This window comes from Oxyura jamaicensis, chromosome 2 (assembly GCF_011077185.1).
Source record: "Oxyura jamaicensis isolate SHBP4307 breed ruddy duck chromosome 2, BPBGC_Ojam_1.0, whole genome shotgun sequence".
Lineage (NCBI taxonomy): Eukaryota > Metazoa > Chordata > Aves > Anseriformes > Anatidae > Oxyura > Oxyura jamaicensis.
The window spans coordinates 26,359,864-26,379,846 of NC_048894.1; positions in this window are offsets into that span (position 1 = coordinate 26,359,864).

A 19,983-nucleotide genomic window follows, 5' to 3' on the forward strand; every position below is an offset into this window, starting at 1 on the left:
GGAAATCACTGTTAGAAGGTCAGATGGCATCAGGAGTAGTGGATTTAGAGTGGCTCAGCATGAGAGAGTCGCCGTGACTTTCACAGACCCTAGCTGTGACTGTGAATGAACAGGGAGGTGAGAAGACTATCTGGAGCTGGATGGTGATATTAAAAAGGGTGATGACTTCCATGGTGCACATAGCACAGGGAGTATAGAGCAACATTGTTCCCCTTGCCCTGAATATGAAGGATGGCTGAACACAGAGAATGAGCAAAGTCACTTGCCATAATTACAAAACATATTAGATGTGTTTTATCTCTGCTTTCAACTAAATTAGTGTAGCATTCTCAGTGCTGTGCGGTAAGAATATATAAATGATGTGGTTCTTCACTGAGGACAATATAGAGAAGGCACTTTATAATTCTATGGGTAAGCAAGTTGGAAAGAAAACCCTGAGCTGGCATAATTTTTTCCTAGCTTAGCGAGGTCAATGAATGGTGACGATTACAATGCTTGAAGACTTTCATTCTCTTTCTGAATAATCTGTGTTTATGAAAACAAACATCTCAGAATCATGAATTTGATAGTAGAAACAGTTAGCTACCCCGCTTGAAACCAAGAAATTAGAATCAATTCATCACAATGCTGTGTCTGCATAAAGTTGGTTATTCTTCTAGTTAAATTGTTTCTAAAACTTGTAATTAGATGTTGTGTGTTCAATTAATGCACAGAATTCCATTACTGTATTTCAGTTTTGCCAAACTTTCATTAGGTTCAGATAAAAGCTGATGCCGACTAATAACATTATATAAACAAGAAAAAAAAAAAAAAGGAAGTTGCAATAGTTTGATTTAAACAAAAAGGAGAATGAATTGTTATTCATGCTCTTTATTGAATAAAGCTACTTAAAGTTACTTTTAAATATAGCCTGTGGATTTTATACCTTTAATCTTTCTTACTCACATCCTTTTCTTTCGAGTCCTGTGTATGAAGCCATAAACACTCTTTTATTAGAGAGAGGGAAAAAAGTAAAAAAAGGTGCAGTTAAGGAAGCCTTTCCCTGCTGTTTACTCTCAGATCTCTGAAAAGTAGCTTTTAAAATAAAACAGAAAAGATGGCTGTCTGACATGTAGGGAAGATTTATCATTCTTCAAATACATTTTAATGAATGTGAGGGGTTTTAAACTCTCTCTCTGTGACCATACAGTTTGCTATTCCCTTTGAAAGTAGTTTAACTTCTGTAAGCATGCAGAGTCTGCTGAGACTCTGAGACTGCTAAAACAATTACAAACATACTTTGACTTGTGATACTACAGGAGGAAAAAAGTCTAATTTTATAAGGAAATCTGTTCCAGTATCTAAATTATGTTTTTATTAGTTGCTTATTGCATGAGATCACAGGTCAATAGATGCAGAGACCAAAGTAAAGGCTCTCTGTGCCATGGTTCGCCTGGTATAGTATTTGAAACTTCAAAAAGTTACATGCTGAATACATCAAAGATTTTTTGTTTTAATGCAGTATATAATAGAGCTTTTGTGTTTTCTCCTGGAAGTTAATAAGCATCCTGAACTTTTATCAAAAACAAAATCCTGATATTAATTTGGTTGGGCAAATTGAGCAAATCCAATGTTATGACATGAAACAATCTCTTGTTCTCAGCAGATGGAAAAGACTATCCCAGCATTTTAGGTGCAGGAGGCTGAAAATGTCAGTGGAGTTTATGCATGTGGAAAGGTAGTGGGAGGAAATATCACCAATAAAGAAATTCAGTGGACTGATTTCTTAATACACTCGGTTTTATCGTTTCACCTTGCCCTCACATATAAAGCAGTTCATAGACTATGCATAGACCCTGCATCCCAAATTGTGCATGCTTCTACCTGCAAAGCTAGCCATGCCATTTAGGAATGGTGAGGAATATCTTATTGCACTGCCTCAGATCCAGTGGTGGCACCTTATTATCCGGCTGACATGACATGTCACCATGACATAACGTGTACGCAGTTTGATTAGGCAAACATGAAGAGACTTCCCCAAGAGACCAAGGAAGTGCCACAGCTTGGTGTCAGCCACTCCTCCACTCCTCTGTGACTGCAGGCACAGGCAGCTCAAAGCTTGAAGACTGATGAAAGACGGGGTTCATGTGGACAGCTTGCAGTGAAAAAGGGACAGTGCAAAAGTATTAGATATAGTCACATAAGACAGCAGAATTGCCTCTGTTCCACTGTTGGCTAGTTTGAGGCAGAAAAGTTAACAAATGCTTCACACAGAATTCCACATATATTCTGGGCCTGATTCTCCTGTACTACTCTGGCAATGCTAGATGGCCTTAAAAATGTACTTGCTATATACTGCATTAGTGCAAAAAAGAACTGTTTCTGTACTGGGCTTAACACCAGACAGTCTTAACTTTAGGACCAAGTCAGGTTTCTAACTAGGACCACAATTAACACAAATATGGAGTAATAACAAAGTAAACATCAAATGAGCCACATGTTGGGTCCTTCTTGGATGACAGTAACTATACGAGCAATCAGAGGGATGGAATCTACTGTTTGACCTCAATCGAAATAATCCTTTCACACTGTGGGTCAAGGGCTGTACAAGCCATTGTCAAGAACAACTGAAAAGTTGGCCAAAGTACAGAAGTTAAGAAAAAAAAAAAAAAGAAAGAAAGAAAAAAGAAAATACAGGGAAATAATTAGTTCCCATTGACCAATGTTCCATTAATATTTCTTTGGGTGTCCCTGTTCTTCCTGCAAGGTGATGCAAAGGACTCTGCAAAAATAAAGCCCCTTCCTTCTGACACTGGCTGCTGCTTTCTTGTCCCCATGAGTTTACATCATGCTTGTGATACAATGAACTGGGTGGTGGGACCGATGTAGTTAGGCCCAGCCATCTCTTCTGAATACTCGACTTAAACCTGAGCAATTCTCAGATCTTTCTGCAAAGCAAGAATCGGAAAGAGAATTTGCATTTCTAGCAGACAACAAAGCAGAACTTCTCCTTTTCCTGCAAGTGATACTGAAACAATGAAGCTGTTTCTAAAGTTACCCAGATGCCAAAGATTTAACATGATTAAACAAACAAAACCAAACCTAAACAAACAAAAAAAGAAAACAAAGATTGCACATTTACATGAACAGCAGATCTATGTAAAGTTTTAGTTGGATGAAAATATCTTTTAACTGAGTGAGAACTTCAGAAGTGCTGACCCTTTATGTGCCATTCCGTGTGCCATCCTTAACAAGCAAAAAGGAGAGGTGACCTGCCATAGGGACAAACTCTCCTGTAAATGCTAATTGTAAGGATTTGTGCATCTCCCTTTGAGGCAGTTGGCACTGGTCACTAATGTGGATCAGACCAGCTGATCCCATATGGCCATTCTGCAATTTCCAGCTACAAAGCCTAGATGCCACGTTTTTTTTTCTGACAGCAAATGTTACACTGTGTGTTCCCATGTGCAGGAATTTTTCCATGTGTATATACAGATGTTCACACCTCCAATGTGCTCAGAACTAAATATACCTACAAGTGAAAAGTCTGGTAGAAATCTAAGGGCAAGCCTGGCAAGAACGGCTGTGGCCACACTTTTAAGAGGGAGGCTGTGTACCTCTTTTTCTCCCTGTAAATGGAAATGTGGTCCCCCTTCCAGTGCGCAGACAACTCACCTCCATTTACTGCCCCAAATCTCAGCAGCACTTCATACCCTCAACAGTTTTGAGTTTTAACAAAGCATGCTTCTTTTGCAGCATGTAGAAATATCTTCTTGTGAAGCCAGGAAAAACTCTGTGACACACACAGATGTTCAGGGAGAACTTGACTGACATTTTTGGCAGATTTTGCAGAAATTTGGGTATCCAGGCCCTGCTGCCACAAACATTCACTGCTTCCTGGTGGCCTCCATATGATGATTTCCCTCTGAATTGTTTCACTAAAAAAATAAATAAATCACAGCTATCAAAAGAAAGGGGAAGAGGGAAGCAAATTAAAAATAAAATGCAGTATGGTGATAAAAGACAATCAAAGCACAGGGTTGAGCAGTGAAATGGTTAATTAGGGAACAGCTACAAAGAAAGAACTCTGAAGTTATAGTGAGCTCAAGAAAGACTTCTTTCTGAAGGATGAAATTAAGTTGTGTTAGACCATCACTTTGATTCTACCGATCTAACTAAGGAAGAGGTATTATTATTTTCATAGTAGGGGCTGATCTACTGAATTACACATTGCTGATCTGTCACTCAAAATGACAACACAGACAAGGGATCTTCTTTGATCTCTAGACAGTTGAGGTTTCAGACAGAAGTCCACAGGGAAGACAAAGTTAATTTTTCAGACCCCAAACCTCAGAAAACCCACAGCAAAAGGAAGAAGATATTATAGAGCATTTTGTAAGTCATCACTGAATGTCACTGATTTGCCTTCTAACAGTTATTACGATAAGAATCTGGTAAAGCTTAGAAGCCAATTACCAATTGCAGTACTACCATTACATCACAGTTCAAATGAATTTACAAAACAGTTTAAAAATAAAACATTTAATCCTTCACATAGGTTAGCCTGGCCAGAGCTTCATCGCATTTATACTAAGGTCTGTCCTTTAAGTTCAGTGTAGTTATTCTGATTTACAATGCTCGAGAACACAGCCCTCTGACAGATCACCATGCAGCACTGCAGATACTTGGAAATATAGGGACTTATTCAAAATGAGAAATAAACACTTTTTTTACACAAATATTTGGACAATAAAGAGTAAATGAGATTGTTTGAAAACGAGGCAGCAGATTTACCAAGGCAGTCCATTCAAAACAGTTGGTCAATTTAGCCTTGGACCCTGATTCAAAGCATCAGGAGTCACTATGTAGTTTTCCATTCTGCTGGCATTTGCAGGCAAATATTTATACGAGAGGCTCTTGAAGTGTGAATGTATTACTGACAGCACATAAAATAAAATAGAAGCTACCTGAACTCTTGACGTTTTTATTTTTTTATTATTATTATTATTTTATTATTTTTTTAGCTAAGTTTGCAGAATATTTTTAACCTCTGGCATCTTGACTGTCAATTTGATTTCCATAATGTAAATAGCAAACAATGGAAGAAGCTCACAACCCCGTGTTTCCACACAGGATGTGTAAACCTGTTTATACCCTGACCGCTGACATTTCTGTTTACCTACTAGCACAAATTAGTAGCTGTAAGCATGTACGATCATTCATATTTACATGTCAGTTTTTACAATTGCAATATCAAAACAGATTTTCCTTAGCCCGCTGTGTACTCACTGAGCCACTTTCTGGCTCCCAGAGGTGAGCAGCTGGGGCTAAGTCAACACAAAATCAATGTTTCCATTCACCTCATGTTAAATGATAGGAATCCCAGTGTTTGGAGAAAAGGGACATCTCCAAATGAGGAGGAGCAGCTGTGGCATGGGCAGGGAAGGCGTGGGAGAGGAAGGGGCAGTGGTGGTATGTGCAGTGTGTGTGGGGCTCTCACCAGCATCCCTGCCAGCCCCACCTCTTCTCTGTGATGCACACCGACGGTTGCTGTGAAATGGAGGTGGTTCTGCTGAGAGGTGACTTTTTGGAGACAAGAAGGAGGAGCAGAAATTGATGTAGTGCAAGAAAAGCTGTAAATAAAAGGGAGTGGTGGATAAAGCAGAAAAATAAAAGACTGATGCATGTTTTAGTGCCCTTCCTATTTTCTGGCCTTCTTCTGCCACAGGACTGGAAGGACATAGTGTTGTGAGATGGTGTTACTAGCCTGTGTTTGAGTAAATGAACAGACATATTCTCTTAATTCCAGCATTCACATTGCTAAGCCATTGCTGCACACATTCAGCGTGAGAAAGCAAAAACTCTACATGAGCACACTATTAGCCTTTTAATGCAAATCATGCCCTGGTTATCTCAAAGAGTGGAGAAATTCCAAAAGGACAATTGCCGTGTTCCCTAAGCTCCAACTTATTTTCTGTTATTTTCATATAACTGCTTGGACTGAGCATCTGGCTGAGCTTTGCAGTCCTGGCCTCACACCTGGTCAGCACCAAACTCTCCCCCAAACCACTCTGGTCCCTCAGTGGGTATAACCCTCTGCTCTATTTTCTCCTGGTCTCTCCTGCCGTCAGTAGCTGAACCCAAGCCCTGTCTCTGGATGTTCAATCATCCTGCTAGAAGTGAATTAAATATACTGTAGATGCAGAATTTTCCGCTCTTCGGGCAGTTAACAAACATCCCTACTGCTGCTCTCGGCCAAACAGAGGGTATGAGTACCCCACATCAGTGGGTCATGGACCTTTTCCACTTCATATTTCTGTAAAATAAAGAGCCCTTCACACATGCTGGAGAAAACTCTTAATAACTGGATGCGGAATGTGTTTTGTTTTTCTCTCAGAGGAGTTCAGTCTCGAATGCACTGAGACAACATTCACATTTCTTCTGAGTTTTAAGAGGGATAAAAGGCAGTATTTAGAGCTTTTGCCGCGGAGCCAGTAAAAGACGTGAAAAAAATAAACAGCCTCTGGTGGGTGCTGATGCCTCGACAGATCCAGCAGCTGCCTGCAGACGTGTCAGTCGACCAGCGGGCTTCTTCACCACTGTCCTGTTTAGCTGGAGGCCAGAAGCGACTGCCAGGGTGGGAGGCCTTGGCCCAGGAGCACACAGGCCTGCTGTGGGACAAGGTGCATGGTGGTGGGGAGAAGGCCCTGGCTGCCGGCCTCCCTCAGCAGCCCTGCCAGCCAGCCGCACCGTGGCCTTGGCAGCAGGCTCCAAGGGGTCATTTAGGTGCATTTCTGTCAAACGATGACAAAAACACCACAAACTGCCTTGGTAATGGTGTGAAAAGGAAACAGGAAAAAGCAGGGCAAAATGGTAAATGATGCTTTTGCAGAGGGAAGGAACAGCACAGAGCGCTCCGCCTTGCACAACAAATATCTTTTATCACCACAAAAAGCAAATCATCTCCCTCCAATACTCTTTCTAGGTTGAAAATAGTACTGATGGGATTTTCAAAAGTACTCAGTTTTTGCTAATCCTTTTCCCTCTGATGCCAATGAGATTTGCCATTGCAACAAGGACTCACTTTAAGTTCTGTGGGAGAACTGCTAAATCAGGAGTGAATACATGTGCAAATCTCAAGTGATATTGCTCCATGCCCATTAGATTTTTATTGAGCACTGAAGAGTCACAAACACCTCTACCGAAACTGCCTGATCATTTTTCCCCACTCATCTGGCTGTTTTTTGTGGGAAGACTACCCAAATTTGTGCTGGTGGATTAAGGACATAGCATTCTTTGCATTCAAGAAAGAAGGCTAAGGATAGAGCAAAAAAATTGATTTCTATTGTACCATTAAGTAATAATAAATAAATACATGAATAAATAATTAAAAAAACCACAATGTGATAAATAGAATTTAAAACTCTACGTCTTGATTCATTTCCGGAATGGAAGGTGATGTTTGACCTTCATAGTGACACCCAATTTCTTTCACAATAAAAGAAGGTGTTTCCACACTGCTCCCAGAGAGACACCGGCCTGCCATAGCCTGTTTTAACCCACTACCACCAGGAGTGAATGCCTGAGGATTTTGAGTGAAATCCTCAAAGTGTGTAAGTTTTTTATTTGCTGGAGGTTTGGAATCTTCTCTAAAAAAATGAAAGTCAAATTCTTGTGTTATCATTTGACTCCAGAGTCTGATATTTTTTAAAATCCATGATCAAACTGAAGGAATTAGCAACATTAGTAGTCCAGTTTTAATGTGAAGATTTCTGTCCTACCATACTGAACATATAAGCTACTACGTAAAGGATAGGTATTTTTATCCTACCATCCAATTTTACAAGTTTACAATTTTAAACTCATCTTTTACAGCCCTTCTTTTTGTAATAGGTTCCACCAAGCTTGATCTAAATTACTTTCAGTCTTTATAGGTGTTTTAGATATATGCTAGGATACCTTGCTGGGACTTTAGAGAAGAGCGTTTAGCAAATATATTTCATTGTCATGATCCAGCAGCCCTGTGTCCTTGCTTCACTTGCCACATTTTCCCAGGACTGGCACTGAGTTATGATGAGATGTTTCCTTCTATCCAGTGCTGCAGTGCAATGAGTGAGACCTGTGTGAGTGCTTTTTGTTGACTATCCTCTGATATGTCCACTGTGAAGGTGAGATGGCACAATTTCCAGGGAGCAGACCAAGCCCTGTAGTTCTTCTGTTGCTCTTCCACCAGCCCCTGAGAGCCCCAAGACTTCAAAGCATACTACAAGCACATGGTTTTTGTTCAATATTGTTTGAATTTGTAGCTCATTGATCAATAAGATTTTCTGCCAGTAGAAGCATCACGAAAAGATTGTGTACCGCCACACAGGCTGATTTATCTTTGCTTCCTTTCAATACCCGCAGGTCAGACAAAATCCTAATTTCATGTACTGGAAGTACTCAGCAGTACCCCTCTGCTAGCACCACGATGGTCTGATGTCTGAGGAAGGTCCGAACAAGAAGCATCAGGGAAGAGAAAAAAACACAATACTGCAAAACACAGAGCTATAAAGAACAGATGAAAGAAAGAGAGCAGGAAAGGCCCTGTGTTGTGGTGGGCAGCACAGGCCTTGAGCAAGGCCTGTGCTCAGGGAGCTGGAGAAGCCCCTGACATGGGTGGGGGTCATGAAGGGAGGTACAAGGACAATGGCAGAGCTGAGTGACCTCTTTGTACGCTCCTTCTGTCCATTAAGAAAAAATAAACATTATCGAAGCTGGTTCAGGCAGCACATTGTCAGGACATGAGGCGGCTGTACTTTTCAAGGACTTGGAGTCAGGTCTAATGTAATCACACTAAGCTTTTAAAGTTGTTCAGGCAGTGGAAGGTGGGGATTGGAGTGATGATGGGGCACATACCTACAGGAATGTTCCTGTAACAAGTGCAGACATGCAGCTCCAGCACTGGAGTATTTTACTTCTCCTTCCTCAGATGTGGAGTACTGGGTTTTCCCAAACTGAGCACCATTTCCCCCACGGAGGTCCCGTGTGGGTACATGACCTCTATGCTTGCACGTGTGGGGCCAACGTCTTTTGAGGGTCCTTTGGGAGACAGGAGTTTAGAGAGGTGTTTGACCCAGTGCTATTCTTTATTTTTTAGGAGGAGCCTTGCAACTTTTGAATACCACATTTGTTGTTTCCTACAATGGTTGGCAGTGGTGTACAACAATAAATGAATAGAATTGTATCTGATGAAACACTATATGACTTCTCATCACTGAACTGATCTGCTGTCCTTCTGGGTGGCTCTCTATGCGTTTTTATAATCCCTGCACAGTGTTTAGATACTACAGTGACAGACACTTCTGAAACATTTCTAGCTAAATCACAGCTGGGAGTCGTGGCACCATGGTTTTCCTTAATGAAGTGCCTATTCACAAGAGCCTAGTGTTGAGATTAGCAGATTTAAAAAACCTTTGCTGACACAATATCCACTGACCAGAATTTTTATTCTGAAAATATCTTGTGACCCTCAGACATCACTTTAGAAGGCTCCTACTTACTTTGGAAGATCTCATTGTCTTCTATTTTCATGTTCACTTGCTGGGAAATAGGAAGTGAGAAGACTTCAAAAAGTCCTTTCTCAAAGATGCCTTCTGAGGCCCCACCAGGCAGTGCCATGGCCCTGGTTTGAGAGGAGCCTGCTGGAAAGTCAAGGCTGTTCAGAAATTAATCTCTTCTGGGATGCTGCAACCAGGCGCTGTGTTCCAGTAACGGGCTGAAGAAGACAAGCGGCACCAAAATCCTTTGGCTGTTACATCCAGCAACTTGCTCATGGAGCGAAGTGTGCATCCACTTTGAAGTAAAGTTTTTCTGTTGCATTTCTGCCTGATAATAACAGGAATTAATGCCATGTATTTCATCTGGAACAATCCTGACAAGGCTTGTTCAAACATCAGTGAAATATAGCTACACATACCACTTAAAGATAGCAGATAGTTCTCCAGCAGCACTATATGAGACTGCTTAGGAAAGGAAAAAGGAACAGCTTCACATTTTGGAAGCAGAGGGTGAATCATCTGAGGTAGGAAGAGTATAATTATCCAGTTTGGGCTATGGCCAGGGGTATGTGTGTGCAGTAAGTCACTGCACGAAGGCAAACAGTGCAAATTAAAGCAGGAGAAAGAAGGAGAAGAAGAAGAAGAAGAAGAAGAAGAAGAAGAGGAAGAAAAAAAGACAAAGAAAAAAGAAACTGATGGCTGAAATATGGACTGAAATTATTGTTTTCAAAATGATAAACCAGCGATCGCTCTGGTACACAAGAGTAGGAAGGATTTGGCAAAGAGAAGGGAACAAATACCAAGTTGTGGACATAAAGCCAGCTCCCAGCTTGCCTTCTGAGAAAAATCTTATGTAAGCTGAGCTCAGCACCTAGAGGACTTTTTGCTATTCCAAGGAAAACCAATCTCTCTCTGCAAATGCAAACCTTTTCTTTACTCAAACATGCAAAAGCACTCACAATGCTGTTGTCAGGAAAACACTGTGCTGCCACGTTAGTAGCTAGCAAAACCTTTATCCCCTACGACACTTCAGTTGCATATACACCATCTTTGTATTATCACTTCTGTGAGTCAAATTCATTAAATAGTATAGTCATTGAGAAAGTGTGTCAGTTATGCCTATTTAGCAAATCCCACAGCCAGGCAGTTCTGCGCATGACCAATGGCAGAATGCCACTGCATTCCCACAAAGGAAAAAGCAGTTATTTTTAAAATATGTGAGATTTTAAAATACGCATTGTAATTTTTGGTACTATTTTATTTATTAACTTCTAAAGTACAATGAGTCCAACTGTAAGAAAAGAATCCATATTGAAGTAAAACTGGTGAATACATTTTAAATCCTTCCAAAATAAATATCTTAATCTATGTATGCACACACATACACCCCCCAATATAAATGCATAAATAAAAGCCTAGCTATTTTTTAGATTAAAGGTATCTGTAGCAAGGACTCTAGCTTCTTTTAAATTAATCGTAGTCACTTGATTTTTCTTTTTTTCTTTTTCTTTTTTTTTTTTTTTTTTCATGCCAAAATATTTTTCAGGCATATAGAGTCTAATTAATGTGTTTTCTTTACAAAAAGAATAGCTTTGCAAAGCTCATAAGACTATACATCCTACATATTTTGAATAGCAGAAGAGAATTTTAACATTTCTGCCATTAAAGAAGTTCAGTTCACAATTGGAAATCCCTTCACAGAGTTAGAGGTGTTTTTTTTTTTTAAGGCCAGCATTTCTCTTTCAGAGTCAATACAGCTGCGGTGAAGAATCTAACTCAAATGCATTCCTGAAATGTCCAGGAATGCAAATAGAGGAGGGTGAATGAGTGGCTGCAGTGTTGTTACTCAGGGTGATGCTGAACCAGCGCTAACCAAAGTCGCAAGCCTACCGGCGTGGGCTATTTGTAAATGTGACCGAGTGTCAGGCAGCTTAGTGGCTGGCACCCTGGGCTCCAGAAAGCCCAGAGTGGGACAGTATCAGACGTTGAAGTCTATCCTTTAAGGAGAAGCTCATATAATTATGTTCTATAGAAGATAACAGACAGGAAAAATCTTAATTTCATTGAGAAATGGATGCAGACTGACTATGAGTAAACATACTGTTTGTTGTTGTTGTTGTTGTTGTTTTTGTTTGCTTGGTTGTTTTTTTTTTTAATCTTAGTGTGCATACAAGCTACAGCTTTCATTTTCATGTGCACTTGTGTTAAATACAGAACTAAGCAACGCAGCTATGTCACTTCCAAGGTAGGGCACGCACTGAAGAACACTCCGTGCCTCTCGTTGTCCTACTACTGCCATCTAGGGCAGGATTCAGGTGCCTAAGCCTAGAGCCAGAGAGATGCCTTAAGGTACGCAGGCCATCTGTGTAGGACTGGGAAAATCAAGCAGCAAATCTGCAGCAGTTTCCTTCCTACCAGTAGCTTAATCCTTCACGGTAGCCTGACAACGGGAGCCCACGTCTACTGAGTTTTGTTCTGCTGCTGCTGAGTGCAGTGCCACTCAGGACACATCACCTGTTCACAGACATGTCTGTTCCACCTTGCTGCCCTACTGCTGTCATGCTGTGTCTCGTGCATCTCTTTGAGCATTGTTCCTGACCTACATCTTTTGCATATCTGCTAAGGCTTTTCTAGCTCTTGATATCAGCCCAAAACTTTCCTCCTCACAAGTCACTCTGCCTGACCAGCACTTTTCTGTGAAAGCGAACAGGAGACTGACTTTGAGGCTAGCTTTCTGCTAGTTTGTTCCTGTACTTTGCAGCAGTACTCTTTGGCTTGTCCCAGCCAATGCTTTCATGGACCAAGACATCTCCCCTCCTGCTCTGCAGGACAATACAGGCAGTGCATGCTGGTGCACCCCTTGGTGTCCCCCAACCTGCTCTGAGACTCTCAGTCCAAGGTCTCCGTTGCTTCTCTCTGGTGGATCCAAGAGCCTTGGCCAGAGCAGAGTCCAGGGTTGCTTGAGATTGTCATCAGCCTTTTGGGAAGGGAAAGGAGGACATTTCTGGGATTTATGGAGGGCTGGGCTTCTTCAGGAGATGAGACATTTAATCTTGGCGAGAGCCAAAATTAAACCTTTTTTTTGGATAAAAAAAAAAAATGTCAATGCAATGGTAGTCTAGTATGGCATTGATGCCCCTATGGTCCCAGAAATTCATCTTCCTGGACAAAGCAGGGTTGGTGGGAAATCTGAATATCCAGTCCAGATGAGCAAAGACCCTCCAAGGGCACAGAGGGCTTTGTGGGCTCAGCTGTGCTATGGCAGGAGGTGTGTGGTGGTGTGTGGAGGTGGCTCCAGGCAGGGACGCTTGCAGCTGTAGGATCAGGGAGAACCTGGAGGTGCTGCAGGCTGCCTGGCATGCAGGCAAGGATGCAAAGGAGCAGTGCTCAGTATGAAAAATGTCCGTGTCCTGTACCTCTCTCTGTGTGGGCCTGTTTTTATGATCTCTGGTAAGGTGGAGGTGATGTGTACCCAAGGCACATGGCCTTAACTCTGTTCCAGGGCATCAGAGCAGCATAGCTATGGACACAAGCCTCCTATCCTGGTAATCCGTGGTGCAAGCAGCCCTCAGCTGCATGACCATCAGGCTGGGCTCCATGTCAGCCTCGTGTAATGAGGTGCTGGTTAGCCTGTGCCAGTTGGGAAGGCCTGCAAGTTTGGGTGCAACTGGTGAATCCCCTGATAACAACTGCTAAGAGAAGACACAAACAAACTAACACCCAAAGCAAAATGCAGCAGCCATTCCAAAAGTAATGAGTACAGAGGTGCTAGCAGGTGTTTGTCAAAGACACATTCAGAAATGTAATTAGAGAGTAGAGAGAGTGTTCATCAGAGAAATAACTTGGAGATGCAGATGAGTTATGGGCTTCCTGTAACATTCCTGTAGAAGCAAAATTAAAAAAAAAATAAAAAAAAAAGGAGAGAAAAGACAGTGAAATTCATCATTTGTGGAATACCAGAACACATTTACAATTATGGGAATACAATTATTCTCTTGGCATAGTAATGGATATGCATTTTTATGGGAGCATATCTTATTTTAAAATAGCCCACCCCCCAAGTCCACTGTCTGTATGTGATCTGTGCATGTACACTTGATCATGCAGAAGACCTTTTTTCCGTATGGGAAATACTGGGAATAATACCCTTTTATATATATTCTTCCAGGGCTATGCCTCACTGTGATATCCACTGACCGCAGGCTATCGACATGCAGAAACCATGCCCCAGGACGCACACGTTCCCATTGCTTTCTATCAGCAGCTGCAAAATGCAGCACCAAAGTGCCATTGCATTGCACAGCATGAAGCTCAGTAAGCAATCCTGGTGAGTGTGGGATGGGTCAGTACACCTGCAAAATGCGGTTATGTCCAACAGTGACCGATCTCTAACCCAAACCCACCTTGTTCCCTAAAACTTCAGCCCAAGTATCTCAGGGACAGTTGGCAAAAGTGCTGAAGATGGAAAAATACGCACAAGGCTGCTGCTCATGCTGCCTACCAGCTTCAGCAGTTGTTGATGCCAGAAGTATAGGGATCAACACATCAGAAGGTGACAGGGCTGAGGGGAGCTGTATCTTTGGGAGGCTGGGGAGAGGTCAGCCCCCATTAGTGTGGTCTGATAAATGTCTGTTGCTGAATGTAGCCTTTGACAGCCTGCATGGCCTGGAGTAATGGTGAAGAAATTCCAGAAAAGATTTTTCCCTAAAGCAGAAATTTCATCTCATTCAAAATCAGGGATCCACAAGAAGAAGGATGTGACCCAGAAGACTGCATAAGTCACTACAGTGCAAGATCACGGTAGTGTTACGGTTTATTTAACGCTGAAGCTGCCACCAGGTTTAAGCCCTGTATGAAAGCACAGTAAACAACAGAACCAGTCTCAAAGACCTCGCTGTTGTTTGTATTGTGCCTTAGTGTATGTGCAGTGGCTACCAGACAAATAAAACAGATAACAGATATGGTTTCAGTCCAAAGTTTTTTGTTTGTTTGTTTGTTTTGACATAGCACACAGCAATAAATCACAAATCAGTGTGGGGCTGGAACAGATAAGGCACGTCCTAGAGAAGGAGGTGATCTGGGACAGCCAGCACAGCTTCACCAAGGGCAAATTGTGCCAGGCCTGTCTGGTGGCCTTCTGTGATGGAGTGACTGCATCAGTCAACAAGGGAAGACTGACCGATGTTATCTACTTGGACTTCTGTAAGGCTTTTGACATGGTCCCGCATAACATGCTGATCTCTAAATTGGAAAGATATGGATTTGAAGGGCGGACCATCCGGTGGATAAGGATCTGTCTCAATGGCCACAAAGGTGATCAAGGGGCTGGATCACCTCTCCTATGAAGAAAGGCTGAGAGATCTGGGGCTGTTCAGCCTGGAGAAGAGAAGGCTCTGGAGAGACCTCATTGCGGCCTTCTAATACTTAAAGGGATCTTATAAAAAGGGTGGAGAAGGACTCTTTACTGGGGTAGATACAAATAGGACAAGGGTGAATGGTCTTAAACTAAGAAAGGATGGATTTAGATTAGACATTAGGGAGAAATTGTTCACTGTATAAGGGTGGTGAGTCACTGTAACAGGTCGCCCAGAGAATTTATGGATGCCCATCCCTGGAGGTGTTCAAGGCCAGGCTGGATGGGGCTTTGGGCAACCTGGTCGGGTGGGAGGTGTCCCTGCCCATGGCCAGGGGTTGGAACTGGGTGATCTTTAAAGTCCCTTCCAACCCAAGCCATCCTATGATTCTGTGATAAGGGTTTCTGCAGGCTCTGGGAGTAGTAGTAGCTTTATTCCCCTTACCTAGGGCATCCAAAATAATGATCTGGGAAATCTGTCAGGCTATAGGACATCTGAGGCTATCCACATAACTTTCATTTTGGTGAATGTTCTCTGAAGAGATGGGAACTCAAGAAAGTATTTTTCTTTGACAGGAAGAAAAAGTAAAATTAGCAATTGCTGACCTGTTGGCCAATAAAATAGCCAGGCACCATTATTACCACAAAGCTGAGAGGTCAGACTGTCATAGTGAACAGTTTCAAAACAAAAAGAATGGGCTAACACTTTGTCAAAAACATCCAAAATGTAAGGAATTTATTTTCTTCCATTCACATTGAGTAAAATCCCATTGAAACAATTTTCTGATACATAAAACAGTTTCCAATACATTTTCCTAAAAAACCACTTCCCTTAATGATGTTTAATGCCTAAAATCTCATAGAATTCTTTACAGGTATTAAGTGTATTTTATTGTCTAGTTTTGGGAAAGAAAATGTACTTTATTTTAAAAGACAACCAGAATTTCAAATAGATATAACATTCCGGGTATGAAGAGTATCAGCAGAGATGGTGCTTCTGCATGGAAAAAAAAGTCTGCAAGTAGAACCAAAAGAAAATAAGATTTTTTAAGAAAGTGATTTGCTAAAAAAGTGTCGAACAAGTATTTTTAAAAACATACTGAAATGCTTTCTGTTTCTCCTCAGAATTTGATTCTAGTAGCATGCTTTTTCCTGAAAAGACTTAACAATCACACACTGATTTAATCTATGCATAACACAATCTGTACCAAAATACAGATATATTAAAATGGATGTAAGATTAAGAATATATACCAGTAACTTAAGAGTAAATAAAGAAATCACAGATACATCAATGTTGTCTGAACCCCAAGTACTCCACACACATAAATCTATTTAACAAAATCACATTTAAAAATAAATTCAGGTAACTCAGGTTTGAAAAACAATGCTCAGGTAAGCATGCAGAGAACCTGAACTCTCCTTACAAAGACTTCGTGCACACAATTAAAGCATTTTATCGGTGTTTCCTTCTGCTTCATTAACTTTGATTTTTAAAGATATAGCCCTTCAATAAAATGGTTCGCCTTTCTGCTACCTTTACTACGTCATAAGCATTATATTACCTTCATGTTTAGGAACATGGATTTGGAAACAAACAACAAATCTTACCATTCTTTATTCCTCAAATATAACTGCTATGTGAAGCTGCTTTATGAAGCCCTTCACTATGAAAATTACAATTAACTTTTACTCCACAAGAATTTCTTTGAAAACTAATAAAGTCCTAATAGTTCTGGGAGGGAAGTAACAGAAGCTCAATTGTTTTAGGAGAAAAACCCACCCACAACGTCTTATTTTTAGTGAACCTATTTTTGGCATTCTAAAATTAGTGTTAGAATAACAAAGTAGTAAAGCAAGGTCCTAGACTACTTCATTATCTTAGTTATTAGCCTGACAGCCTAAGTGACTCGATTAAACATCAATGACAGAAGAGCTGAAGGGTTTAAAGGTCAATAAATACGGTGATAGGAATCCTTCCATGTAGTCTTTCTGGAGCTTAAATGTTGACAAGCTAATTACTCTTCTTCTCTAATTAAGCAAACCTTTCTTGATCAGCTGTTCATTGACCAGCTGATCACAATTGCTCATTTTGAAGTTCGTAGAGGTCTAATTCTACCTAAATTTAATTAGTAAACAGCAGAAATGAAAGCCAGATCCCAACTACTTGACATTCTTAATTGAACTATTGTTGAAGAAAATGCTGTTCCCAACTTGTAAAAGCAATTACATTGGTGAGCCAAATTCTGGTTCACAGTCACATGGGAATGAGCTACCTCACCTCGTATGTCTCCACCAAGGTGAATGAGTCTTGAAAGTATGTGTACTTACTATTTGAGAGCATCAGAGGAAACAGACTGTATCTTTCTCTGTTTCTCTTTCATAATCTTCCTTCTCCCCATCTAGTCAGAATCTCTGTAATTGCCCTGGAAGTTATAATCTAAATCCTCTATGGGTTCAGAGGGCTTCAGTTAGACGAGGGCAGATAAAGGTGGCTCCACCACCTCTGTGGTCAACTCATAGCATATTAATTGGCCGGGTTAGGAAACACTGACTCTTACGGTGTTCTGCTTTAGCTATGGTGTGTTGAAGAAATGACTAGGATGGAAGAAATCTCCCAGTTCTCTCATCCCCTTCTTGTCAGGGAAGGATTTGAATAAAATCCTAAAAGCTTTCATGAGAAGCGTGAAGCCCCTTCAGTTCCCTACTAGCCTGTTATTAACACTGTTTGTCTCCTGTCCCTGCCATTAATGACCTTGCAGCTACTGGTATCAAAAGGCAGTGTATTCTTTCATACAGATGTATGTCCTGTGGTGGCTTTTCAATAGCTCTGCTGGCCATTTGTGCTAGTTGCCCCTCTTTTATATAAAGGGAACTTGAAATGATATTTACATACAAATACAGATAACAAGTTGAAAATGCAGCATAGAAAGAAAATGAGCCACATGTAATGGAAAAAAAAATTTACATTCGTTTCTCTAAGCTATAAGGCTACATGAGGTTTGGTAAGCACAGGGGAAATAGAAAAGCAAAGAATGCACTGTGCAGAACAGGACAGGACATTCAGGCACTGACAGAAAAAAAGGGATCCTGGGGATGCAAGGACAAAAGAGTGCGGAGGATAAGATAAAAAATGGAGCAAACATCGGACAGGAACACCCTGCAAGAAAAGGGAGGGAAGCTTCCACTCCAGTTTCAGCCATAATTATTCTCTCCTCTTCACAGTTTCTATTCAAACTCTTCCTATGTTTTGTCTGTCCCTGGCTGCTTTGTGGCCCACTTTCACCATGCCTGTAGGTGGTAGCTTGGGTGGAAGAGCGTCCAGCTGAGTGCTGCAAGGGAGAATCAGGCTAGAAAATGCCATATGTGCACAAAAAGAGTCCAGAAAACAGAGCGGCCCAAAGAAAAGAAAAATTAGGGTGTTGGTTTCACTGGAAAGGCTGGAGTACTCCACTGGGGCTGCTGGAAAATGGTTTCCTAATGGAGAAAGCTGTAAGCTAGAGCTTGACAGCATTGTCATCAACAGGTTTTTGGTAAACTGCACTCCTATCATCATGAATTCTCCCTTCTGATGGTTAAAAGATACATCAGTCAGAAGCCCATGCTGTAAAATGAGTATCAGTCTGGGGACAAGTGTTTTTTCCACATTTTTCAACAGACTTAGTTAATGAAATGGAAAATCTAACTCTTTGATATTACGTGGATTTATTCCAAAACATAAGCAACAATAATCTAGTGCTTGGAGGTAAGGGTGGGTGGGTGTAAGCATCAGCTCAAATGTTATAAGCTCAGCCTCCATCCCATGTAATGAACCCAGAACACTGATGTGCTGGCTGAGTGCTCACAAGTAGCAACAATTCTCCACTTAAAACTGGTGAGTCCAAAAGGAGAAGAAAGAAAATTTGCCTGGAATAAGGGACAGCAAATATAGAAAGGCAGCAAAGTTGGAGTAAAATTCCTCATCCCCCTGTCCTTGCCTCCTGGCTGTGGGTGGCTGACCATGCTCCTCTGCCACAGCTGGACTGCAGCTCCTTGTCTGGACTTGGTTGTCAGTTGGCTCAGATCGACTCTGTCTCTGCTAATAAATGAAATAGGACTGGAGAATGTTTCCAGGCACTAGAAATCAATCATTCGTCCTTTTAAATGGTCTTGGGGGATGGACAGCTTAATAGCATGGACACAGCCCTCCCATGCCAGCCGGCCTCTGAGCCAGAACAGCCCTGGGCACATTTCCTGGAGGTCCCCAGCCACTGCCCCTTGCCCCTGTAGACAGGCTGAAGCCAAAGTAGTCCTGGTGTGGAGCCTGAGCAGGAAGGTTGTCCCAGGCCTTCTCTGCCAAACTGTGCCTCTGGGGCTCAGCTCCTGCTGAGTTTAGAGTTATGTGAGCCATCATGGAAGTGTCCTCTTTTCCCCACCTGCAACACTGATGGAATCAGTCAAAAACGGTGCAAACTTCTCTGCTTGGCATGCCTGAGCTAATGACCTTGCATGCTGGGTGATGATAGAAGAAGTTTGCTGGCTTCCAGACTAAATTTATCCAGAGGCCCCAAGCAGCCCCAGCAACAGGTACCAGCTCCCTAGTACTGTTAATACAGGTTAATTATGTTAATGCATCACAGCACTTGCAGTCCTATTCACATGCACTCAGATTTACCACTGCCCATGGTTGAAATGTACGTCCTGCATGGGGGGATCCCAGAGGGATACTCTTGTCTTTCACCCCCAGGAGTGAGGAGCTGTGGTTGCCCCATGTCCAGCTGTGCTCCGCTGTGAAAATCAATTAAATCAAAAATCAATAAAAACTGACATCTATCTGCAGCAGACAAAGAAAATGGCAATTTTATGTGGAACACATCAGAAAGGGTATAGACAGGTAGAATTACCCACTTGCTAAGGAATATTTGTTAGAAGTCCTCTTTGGTTCTCACATAAGGAAAAGTGGTTTGTAGGCTGGCCCAAGTCATGATGTAACACTCAACCAACCTACCTAAGCAGATGCAAACATACTGATAAGAAACCATCCCTGAACCTAGAGACCACTCTGATCATCTTTTGCAGTGTTCAGAGGTGCCGATGCGCAAAGCAGATGCATCGGAGAGCATTTTTGTACCA